This window comes from Periplaneta americana, chromosome 1 (assembly GCF_040183065.1).
Source record: "Periplaneta americana isolate PAMFEO1 chromosome 1, P.americana_PAMFEO1_priV1, whole genome shotgun sequence".
NCBI lineage: Eukaryota > Metazoa > Arthropoda > Insecta > Blattodea > Blattidae > Periplaneta > Periplaneta americana.
In genome coordinates this window covers 67074703-67086718 of record NC_091117.1, presented here as the reverse complement: position 1 = coordinate 67086718, position 12016 = coordinate 67074703, and the positions used below count along the sequence as shown (strand labels likewise).

Below are 12016 nucleotides of genomic sequence, written 5' to 3'. Positions count from 1 at the left end.
GTACAATGATTCCCATTAATGTTTCCTTAAATTTCATTCCTAATGATAGGTTTTCCTAAGAAAATTGTTAGAAAATGTCCCAATTTTGTCCATGCTGACCCGTAAACGATGAAGCGACTCCTCATCTGCATAAACAAGCTACAGGTCCAGACAAAAAGAAGAAAACAAGAATCATAGCCAAATAAAATTTACAGCCAAAGTTCCTCGCTCTATAAAGCTCTCGCTTTGCAGATAATGGGCCAACGTATCACCGTTGTTTTCTATGAAAATAGTAGCACAATTCGTGTTATGTGGCGGAACACTTGCTCTTATAAGAGAGAGGGTGCCGCGTCTGTGGTCCAAGAGCTAGCGCGCTGATCTATCGAGGCAGCCAGGGGCCGACCTCGGCCAGGTCATGATGAAATTTGTGGTAGACATAGCAGACGTTGCACAGGGTTTGTCTCGGGGTACTCCCGTTTCCACCAACACTCTTCACCTTTTCCTCATTTCATCTATCATCTGCAATAGTTAAAAATAGGCTGGGATGAAATCTTGGAGGTAATACAGGTTTCCGATGCTGATATAGGAAGGGCTTGAGATTCCGACGCTTATTAGTAGGGACCGGATTTTTATGTAATTACATACTATATTCCTTTCAACCTAACCGTATATAAATAACAAATCTTTGCGAATCTTGTAATTACCATTAATATATTAAAATTTGATACTACATATTTTTACATATTTACCCCATGTTACATATTATGACTTCGTATTACATAAATCTACATATTTAGGAGTTTTATTCATTTTTACTTCTCTGAAAGGAAAAAAAAAAAACTTCTGCTACGGAAGTTTACAATTTGAAATACACAGATTTAAAAAGCCTTTTTACCTACCCAAGAAAGGATATAATTCGGGACGAAACATAACGTCCTTAGTTCCAGGAACTAATAGAGACACTTATCTCATACCGCCCACTGTAAATATGAGTGAACAAAAGGCAACCTTTCTCATACAACTAACTTGTATTGTAAAAAATCACTCAGAAAGTAGCGTTGCCTTTATGCGGTGGATGGGAGGAGGACGACATGATTTGCCTCGAACTATAATTGTTCTGCACACATCTTGACAAGCCGTTCCCATGCAATTTGCAACCTTACCCACCCTCTTCCTAATTCTTCCAGGGAAAACCTGTGTCAAGTCTGACATGAGACTTTCAGGTTATTGCTTGACCTCTACGGAAATAGGATTTTCCGACCAATTAGAAAGTATGGTTCTCGGCTGGAATAATCCTACCCTTTTGAATAAGACAGGAATGTCAATTTTCAAACAACAGTTTGTAAATGCCTATAGTTTAAGGTTTTAGTAGATATTTGTTTCTTACAAGGAGCAGCTAAAATGCATGTATCCCACATCTCCTCTTATTTTCTCCTAACCCAGTAAAGAGAAACAGTGCTTGCAATACTCTTGTGTCATTCATTTCACTCAGTTCTCTAGTTTTAGTACTTACAGTAGGCCTACCTATAAAGTGCAAGTGAGTTTATCTACTGGTTTTAACTAACTAAAATGGCCCCTGTATCTTCAACCCTTATGACAAAAATCAAATCATGGGTTGCAATGGACGAAGCTTTCACTACAGATGGAAAAATAGTAATGTGTCAAGTGTGTGGTAAGAAAGTCGGGTGCTCTATGAAATCACAACTGGAGAGACTTACCTATCCTATACCTGTCAGATAATTATATTAAATATTTTCATGATTTTACATATTTTGATACATATTCAGCTTATTTTTCTTACATAAATATGTACATATTTCACACCTTGATATTACATAAAAATCCGGTCCCTACTTATTAGGTACGTACCTGAGGATGGGAACTGACTAGAGCTTGAGGCAGTATTTACAGTGTTGTCAGATTGTGATCCGATAATTTTCCTCGTGATGGGTTCAAATTAGCCTTTTACGAATACAATTTCTCTCTACTTCTTTAGTGTCAGACATAATTGCTACCGTCATTTAAATTTTCACTTAATTTCATTACCGGTAGATAGAATGGTTACTGGACTGCCTGCCTCTAATGACTGTGCCATGTAATCGCAATGTGAAGAAATTATGTAACGTTCTGTAAATGTTAGTTAGGTAATTCGCCGAATATCCCTCTTAAGTCACAATATCATAAACGTCTTTGACAGTACAACAGAATGAAAGACCAATGAAAACTCTGATATTATATGACTCAAGCTACGACACGAGAAGATTTTTCCTGTCTCTGACTCTCTCACTGCTGTTTCTCCTTCCTCGGGCCAACTCATAATATTCATATTAATTCTCTAAATTAATTAAAAAATGTTGAAGAAAAACACTAAATAACTGAATGAAACTTAAAAAGTTGCCAAAAAACATTAAAAATTCACTTTTTTATAATGACTTTCGTTTTCCCTCAAGACATCAATTTTTTCCCGGAATGTGGGAAATTTCCTTCCATCTAGCATCACTGGGATCGCAAATCTGTTATACACGATTCACGAATGCCACCCTGGCCATCTGTCGGACTTGGACAATCACCGCACACTGTGGGCGCAGAATGAGCCCACATAAACCTAAATCCTAGATCCGGCCCTATAAACGCCAAGTCAAGTCAAGGAGAGTTGGTATTTATGCCTGCTCTGGCATAGGTCGCCTCAGCTATTCTACGAATGACGAAACATTGTAAATAATGAGAAATACTTTATTGTGAAAAACTAAAAGTTTCCTCATATTCGTCTCGCTGCGAACTTTCAAGTAGGAACAGCATGTAAAGAAGATGTGGTCTTATAAACAATATGTATAGTGCGATTTTGGGGGCGGGAGAGAAGAGAGGGATTGGAAGAGGGGGAGGGAGGCGAGAGAGAGAGAGACTACTGTCGGTTAAGTTTGGAAGTGGACAGAGTTGGACCACAGTCTAGTATATACAGTCACAAGGCTCAATACGTAGTAAATATGTATCCATAGATAGTTGCTAACCACTAGAGTCGCTACTATCGCCTCATTACAGACAATGCGAAATAATACCTGCACAGTCTATTGTTCCTAGATAGTACCCTCATAAACTCAAGCTTCGTGACTGTATATACTAGATTGTGGTTGGACCAACAGTCTGTAGTAGTAAGTAGTCAGTTGAAATACCAATAGCTCTTACTAGGAAGCTAGGAAACGTAAAACATCTTCAGATGTGTTAAGACATCGTTAAATAAACATCTGGTGCGCACATGCTATACCGAATTCCTTCTCTTACAGGTGCTATTTGAAAACATGCAGAATCAAACTTCTCTTTGCCATTGTTTTACCGATAAAACCTCACAAAGTAAACGAAAACAATCACATTCTCCTATGTGTTTACAAAGCGATCAGCGTAGCCGTACTTTGTAGGTGAGCGTTACACATACGAGTAAATACTCCACAGATAAAATTTTGTCAACAAGCAAACAGTATAAACAAACTCTTCTTAGTCTGTCATCTCGGATTTTGAGCAAGTAAAGGTTTCAAATGCAACAAATTTATGGAAGCATAACAAGCACTGTACACACATATCCGATAACTGTCAAACCACAATGGACATTAATCACATTTTTAAAACAAATGCGTTAACATTAGGTCTTAACTTCGTTTCGTCGTATCCTTGACAACGCTTAAGGCTGGTTCACAATAAACCACGAATGGAAACGATAACAAAAACGATAACGAAAATATTCTTAAAATAAATGTACTTAAATGTGAGTATTCACAATTAACTATTGTGAATGCTCACATTTAAATACATTTATTTTAACATTATTTCCGTTCTCGTTGTCGTTTCCGTTCCCAGTTTGTGAACCAGCCTTTATTAAGACTATGTACTGTGATTATATTGGTTTTCAACCTGAAATATTACTGGCTTACTAGTAGTTATATTATATGTTTATTTGTAGATAAACCAAATAAATAGACACAGAAAAAAAAACTCGCTTCAAGATTCACTTAGAACTCTCATTTCTTGATATTTTATTAGGACCTTGGCTGAAGAGTCAAATACCTACAACATAAAATGACATGGTTAACTATGTACAGTATGTGCCATTCTTTGTGAACAAACACTGACAACCTTGGTCATTGTTGCACAATATCTACTAGAAATAATAATTAAAATATGCTAAATTAATTATTGTAAAATATAATGCGTCCATTTGAAAAAGGCACATTGACTGAACGGCGATCAGTGATGAGTAGGGCCAGGAAGTTCATGCCCTAAAAATCTACCAAATATGCATGCAAGTATGCCTTTAGAAACCTTAAAATATGCCAATAAATATGCACTAATAAAATTATATTTTTCTTGAAGTCACTAATAAATAAATAAATAAATAATAATAATAATAATAATAATAATAATAATAATAATAATAATAATAATAATAATAAGCAATATATGTAATAACATTATAGGTCAAACTAGATGAGATTTAAATTACATTTATTGTTGAGAGCGGCAAACTACTGATGCCGTAAGTAAGTGTGCCGCGAAGCTTTCAGTACTTTTCTGGTAAAAATAATTATAATAATTTCACTTAATACCAGTTTTCAAAACTAGAATATGATGCTTTCATTTTAAAAAATCAAACCTATACATTTTTATGCAACACAAAATCAGCTTTGAGTTTAAAACGCGAAAATATGTCACAATAATATAAATATAATTAAATATTTATATAAAAAACCAAAATATGCAAATATATGCAACATAGAATTTGGTTCGATAAGCTTAAATGCTGATGATTCGTGAAGATAATTAATCGCAATTAATTACAGTCATTGGAAAAATATATACAAATGCATGAACTTCCTGGACCTAATGATGAGATTTCTTTCGAATTGTAATATAGGTCTAGAATGTCTTTCGTTTATAATCCAGGTAATGAAATTTTGTCTTATTTGGTTAGGATTATGTAGACTACATACGTTGTCACTGTATTGCATATTCTCTTTTAAAGCTTCAACTTGTCCTTCTAATAACATTGGAAGATGTGTTGAAGTTCCAGAACGATCAAAATACACCCCCTCCAATTCTACTCAAAGGGCGATGAACTGATGAAACTAAAACAAAAGACCGAACTGATTAAGAACCATAAAAATAATAGTAATCGCTCCCTGAAAGTAGGGTTACGAGGGATGTATTCTTACTATTTCTCGGGCTAGCGTCTCTTATCCACAGGTCTCTTACAGCACCAGCGTGCATTCGTGGCTGCTGGCGGGTATGTTCTCTACCTCTTCCTGCTGCATGACGGGCAAATCATGTTGCTCCGCTTACCCTTTACCCATTTCAGCGAGTGCTGACGACCACTGTAACATCTTTGTGAAGGATTTTTGTCTATTAAATAAAGACCACAAACCACAGTGCTTATTCAAGTGTTATGAGTATATGTTATTTGGTTATTTAACGACGCTTTATCTACTACTACAGTGCATATCTTTTATCTTCTCACACTCGCATGTGTACAGTTGCGCTGTGCATTGCCGCGTCCGCTTTAGATCCGCGAGCAGCGAAAGATAAAATGTAGGCACTGTATGTTATTTAGCGTCGAGGGCATGGCATTGGTGTTAGCGAAATTTTATTTGGTGAGATAAGCCCCAGAATTCACCACAGATTACCAGATATTCGCCGTGTTATCAACAGGCTTCGGTCCTGGGCACAGAAACATATGAAGTTCAGAACGCACGGACTATAATATTTTGTTGGTCGAGTGGAGTGGGAGATGGAGGGCGCCGTTTCTTCGTGTCTCAACATGTAAACAGTCCGTCACAGCTCGGCACAAAATATATTTCACTCTGTACAGATGAAGTATATACAGTACATTCCTAGTGTAGACAATAAATGTCTACCATTAAAGTATTAACGTGAGTTGTAACCTTCAATCAGGTGTCCCTACGCCGAAGCCTGTTGCACGTACCGCAGCCAAGCAGCAATACACACAACGGACCAACCTGTGCTGTTACAGTCACCTTTCCATACGGGTCATGACGTCATTTATACTCCCTGTACTCTAAACCTCATACTGGTTATTCTGTGTCCCTAGGCCGAAGCCTGGTTATCACATATTCTTCGAGTGGCAACCTCACAATTAGGAGTGGATTTTAAATCATTGGTTTCCCATATTCAGAAACTACAATGCTATCATTAAAGGAATTTCAGTTATTTAAGGAAGAACCATACAAACTATGTCCCATAAGATTTTTGTGTTCTTATCTGATCAAAGAGGAAGATTTTTCTGTTACTATTTTGTGGTGAGTAACGACAAATTTCCAAGCATTTGACTTTTGCTTATTAAAGTATATGCATTATAACTTATATTTTTATTTCCACATAGCTCAAACTGAACATGAGGCGTGATATGGTTCCTGATAAAGTTGCCTAAATTGAATTTGGCTCTCGAATGGTATTAAGTTGGCCAAACCTGCTTTAAATTCAGAACTACAGAGGCTATTCAGCTTCGAAATTCAACATGAGCGAGAAATGATGGCCATCAAATTTTGTCTGGAATCCTCTTTCAAGGTTCTTTAATGTATTGTAAACGTACGACACGGTCGTCCCAACTTTATTTCCCTCAAGCAGGAAGCCAAGCTAAGAAGTTTATCGCCTTTTAAAATACAGCATCGAAGACAACTAAAAGCCACATATAAATGGAAATTAAATATGTACCTATAGTCCCGTCGCTCTAATTTCCGGCAGCCAATCATGTTGCCGGTCGGCTACATTTAAACGTGTGCGTCTTGTGATTCGCTGATGCATTTCCTAAGGCTCGATAAATAATTAATATAATCGCCCCCCATTTTGGCTCTTTCGTTGGGTTCGCAGAAAGCACACGAGGACGTTATTTGCAGCTCAATTATTTGCTAAATTACAGTGCGTTTGATTTATTATCATAGGAGCTACGACATGATAATGTTTAACGGTGCGGCAAATAGATCCCTCGTCTGGTAGTTAGGCAACGAAAGAACAAAAATGGCGAACGATACTACCTACCTATACACCCCCTTCACTTCCTAAGACGTGAGCAAAGAGGAGGAGTCACGCCGGGAATAACAGCGTCGCGACTATAGATCCTATGTACTGGTATTCAAAGAAGAAGATACAAAATTCTTGACAGCATACAAAATAAATTCTTCATAACCTCAAAAATAAACTACTTTACTTCAATTATAACTTGTACGATTAGTTGAATGTACTATATGTCATTCATATAAATTCACATAAAACAGCTAGGTAATCGTAATTACAACAATTTGTAATATTTCTCCATTTACAAAAATCGGCAATTAAACGTGAAAAATATGTCGAACAATATTAGCGATTTTTAACGAATTCTAAGCATATGCCTTTCATTTCAAATTCAGCAACACTGTCATTCAGACAAACCATTGTAATACTAATCCCTCCTATTGACATCCACCCACAAGGAAGTGGTTATACAACTATAGTAACCGTTAATATTTTTTAAGAAAGAGGAATCGTTCCCCACCTGTGCAATCATCTCTGAAGTACTCATTTTTCCTTCGATACGAATAGTCAAGTTCCACTTGTCACTTTATTTTACGTAAAACGAAAGAAAATATTTAAACTAAAACGCCAATGTGTATTTGTTAATTCAAATGAAGACCTATTAAATGTTATTGAAAAATTGTATTTGACGTGCATCAGTCCCATACAATTCGACTCTTAGATAATACGTAATATTAACAAAATCCGTTCAATAGTTTAAGGCTATGTGTACACAAGCGACAGATTGTTGAACGACGTTTTTTCTGGTGGCAACTGCACGGCAACAGTGAAAGACAAAACTGTCGCGTCGTTGGCGTGTGTGTTCAACGGACACAGTTTTGTTGCCAGAGTCTTCATGGATGCAGTAGTAGTACCGTATTGGTCCGAATATAAGCCGCACTTTTTATTCAAATTTCAAACTCGAAAAGTTGGGGTGCGGCTTATTTGCGCGGCCGATAAATTTAAACTTGAAATGTGGCGCATGTTGCTACCGGTAATTTTATATCAACTTCCAGAGGCACGTCATTGAATTGCGTCAGCGCCACTCTTACCCATTACACCAGATCGGCAATGCCGACGAGACGCCCGTATTTTGGGACATGCCGAGCAATATGACAGTTAACAATAAAGGGGCGAAAAGCATATCATTCAGAACAACTGGAAATGAAAAACAAAGAATCACTGTGATGCTGGCGGTTACGGCAGATGGAGGAAAACTGCCTCCGTACGTTATTCTGAAGCGTAAAACTATGCCCAAGGAGAATTTACCTAAGGGATTAGTGATTCGTTGCCAAGAGAAAGGATGGATGACAACCGAACTAATGATGTACTGGCTAGCTATGGTTTGGAATCGCAGACCAGGTGTGCTGCTCTGTAAGAGGGCTATGTTAGTATTGGATGCCTTTAAAGGTCACCTCACACCCGAAGTAAAGAAGAAAATTACTGCATTGAAGACAGACCTAGTCGTCATACCTGGAGGTATGACATCAAAATTGCAGGTGCTTGATGTCGTCGTGAACAAGCCTTTTAAAGACCATCTCCGAAAACAGTATTCGGATTGGCTTCTAGAAGGGGGTCATGCATTCACTCCATCTGGGAAGATCAAGAAGCCATCTGTCAGCCTTATGTGTGAGTGGATTCTCTCTTCATGGCACACGATATCACCAGATTCAATCATCAAAGGCTTCAAGAAATGCTGCGTGTCTAATGCTCTGGATGGCAGTGAGGACAACGTACTTCGGGCGGAGAGTGATGAACAAAGTGACAGTGATGAAACAAATACCGGTACCGATAGTAGTGAAGTCAGCAGTGACATTGGAGAAGACGGTGATTAGTTGTACCGGTATTTTTGGTGATTTACCCACGTAATACCGTAATTGAAGAAAAAGTGTTTAAAAAGTGTAAACAGTTTTGTAACTGGATAATGTGACTGGTAAATTTCACTGCACTCAATTTTCCTTTTTTTCTCATTCTGCACTCAATTTTTCTTTTTTTTTTTCTCCTTTCCCCCTAAAATTAAGGGTGCGGCTTATACTCGGGTGCGGCTTACACTCGGGCCAATACGGTAGTTGCTATTCATTTTGGGTCTTGTAGACTGGAATTATTGAAAACGACGAAGTGTACGTCAATTTTGGGTACATCCTATTTACAGTGAAATACTGTCACTTGGGAAGTTTTGTACGAGTTTCTAACGTTATAGAAATTATCCTGATAAGTTTTGTACTACTGAGTTATACTGCAGAATGATAATTTTAATGTGTGATGAACTTTTGGCTCTAGTTGGACCCTCAATTGCTCGGCAAGACAGCAATTGGAGAAGAAATGTGTCAGAGCTCGTCATGTGGTAGAAGCCACCTTCGACATTTTAGCTATTCCTTACTCTCCTACTGTTGGCCCGTAACACCACTCACAAAATCACTTTTCCGTAAAAATCGCGAAACCGATTTCTTCAAGCATCACAATACTTTCTCTTTATGCCTCATATAATACAAAAGTAATTAAAATGAAAAACGTGATATTGACTATGAATTCTTAAACAGTAGCCTAATGGTTAAATATCAGTAGATAATATAGAAGGTACGTACATGCACTATTTGATATACATACCGGTAGTGAAAATACCTACACCCAACGGAAATAAATAATTATAGTTATATGAAATTCCGCTAGACATGTTTATAATAATAATAATAATAATAATAATAATAATAATAATAATAATACAGCGGAATTTACACTTTTAGACCATCGAAAAAATGAAGACATTCTCCATGAGCTGAAAATTGAACCAATTTTGCAATACATTCATAGTTACAGAACTCGATAGAAATATCATGTGGGCAGAATGAACACCCTTAGATTTTCCAAATTAATTTTATCATATACACGAACAGGTCGTCTATTTCCTGGAAGGCCTAAAAGGAAATGGCTAGAGACCGTAACGGATTAATGAGACCCAATACTTGCACGTCTATTATTATTATTATTATTATTATTATTATTATTATTATTATTATTATAAGTAAATGTGGTCTATTCATTTACAGTATTTCTATTAATAATTACACATTTTACTTACGAGTATCTTGTACAATATAACAAGTAAAATCTCTGTATATAATGTTAGTTGCTGTCTTAAATCAAGGCATCACGTCGTAAAAGGTTTGTATCGATCCTCGGTTTAATTAACGAGGTTAAACCGATTTAATAAGTTATGGTATTTGGTGTCGATACATGGCACAGAGCAGAAAGAGACCGTGAATATTTTGAGGGCTCTAAGCCGGCATTCGCCGGGGTCGGAGAGGATGAGAACTTCGATCCACGGTCCCTCCCCAATGCAAGTCAAGAGGAGACCCGCCGGGTCATAAAGGTTCTGAAACGCCAGTAATACGTATTTTACGACCTATTGGTTTTCTTTTTTCCCTTCTTTTTGTTGAATTTTTGAGTGCATGGGCGTGTCAGACGGTCAAATACAAAGAATTATGTATGTGAATCCACTTAGATACTTACATCCTAATTTAATGTCGGGTTAAGTATAAAGATCGATATATCAGATTCGATTCCACAAACTATTCATTCTCTTTGAACAGACTGCAACTTAAGTATTTTAGCTCGGAACTGCCAAACTGCATTCTATTTCAAATTGAACCACGAAATATTGCTAAATAATTAACATGACACAGACTTTAATGGGGGTATTTGATTTTGATAAATATCGTCTACAATAAAACAGAATTTATGACAAAAAAGACTGTAGTTGTTTTTTTGTTTAAGACACGTATACGTCTGAAAGCCGTACTTACATAGCAACCGTTTGAATTAAGAATGTAAGATGCTTCTAATAAGCACTCTTAAAATACAGATTGCATTCTGCACACGAATATCTCAGAAATATATTATGCAATATTAAAGATAATGGATCTGGTATTATTATTTTATAACCATTTAACACATTTTTACCTGAAAAATAAAGTGTTATAATCAACAATAAATTAAATATCACGTTATTAATATTTAATTTAATATCGTTTAGGTAGTCATGTCACATAAAATACTTGACTATAGCCTATATAATTTATAAAAAGAATCTTGCTGGAAATATTTCTCCTACTGTTCATAAATAACCTGAAACGACATTCATGTAACGTCAGCACTGAACAAACCTCTATCAATCATTACAGGTAAATAATCCGGGCAATGTTCCACTGACAGGTGTGGGAGGTCACGTAAATTACCTTAATTTACAAAATGATATTAACTCATATCATGGCAATCTGAAGATAATTTTGTCAAACTACACAATCGAAGAACAATATAAACAACGTTTAATTCCCTGACATAAATTTTAAAAGCGTACATACAGAAATATTAACCTTTTGACATGGAACACGAAAAGGAGGAGTGGCACATTTGTCATGTCCACCAAGTATTCGATGACACACCTGTGGCTGCACATTTACTAACAGATTTATTTCCAGCTACAATCGTTTGGCACAAATTTCGTCAAAACAAACATTACTACTATGCAAATTCTGCGTCATTAAGTAATATGTTTTTAATATCAGTTTTAAATAATCTCGTAAACGAATGACATTGCCTGCTGTCTGCTGACGACACAAGATCGAAACAACGGGTTTTAAAAATCAATGACGGCTTGAAAATGAAATAACATAAATTGGAAGCCGTCACATGTAGAATGAACTATACACAATAACACATTTAAGTGAATACAGTGTTTACTTACCAAATGTTAAGAAAATCCATCACGAAGCACCACTTTCCTGGCGAAATTCACTGCGTTACTTCCCACAATGCACCTCTCAGTGCAGCCAACGGCGTAAGATTCCAATCTACCATTAAATTTCTCTCTGCTTATTCTTCTGTAATCTAATCTTCTACATAAAGCATGTATTTTGCTAGGTTAAAAATGTATATTAACTTTATATTCACTATCGAAATCCTATAATTGACCAATTTAATC

At 36.5% G+C, this 12016-nt stretch overlaps 1 protein-coding gene across 10 annotated transcripts in view; it reads right to left on the bottom strand.

Annotated features, from left to right (window-relative positions):
- Camta (Calmodulin-binding transcription activator) overlaps window positions 1-11845 on the bottom strand; it is a 1741786-nt gene extending 1729941 nt beyond the window's left edge. For all 10 annotated transcript variants that reach the window (XM_069821663.1, XM_069821692.1, XM_069821654.1 and 7 more), the window contains exon 1: window positions 11780-11845. The gene's annotated coding sequence lies outside the window, so the exon portion shown is untranslated. The remainder of the gene's footprint in view (window positions 1-11779) is intronic.
- Between the last annotated feature and the right edge of the window lie 171 nt (window positions 11846-12016).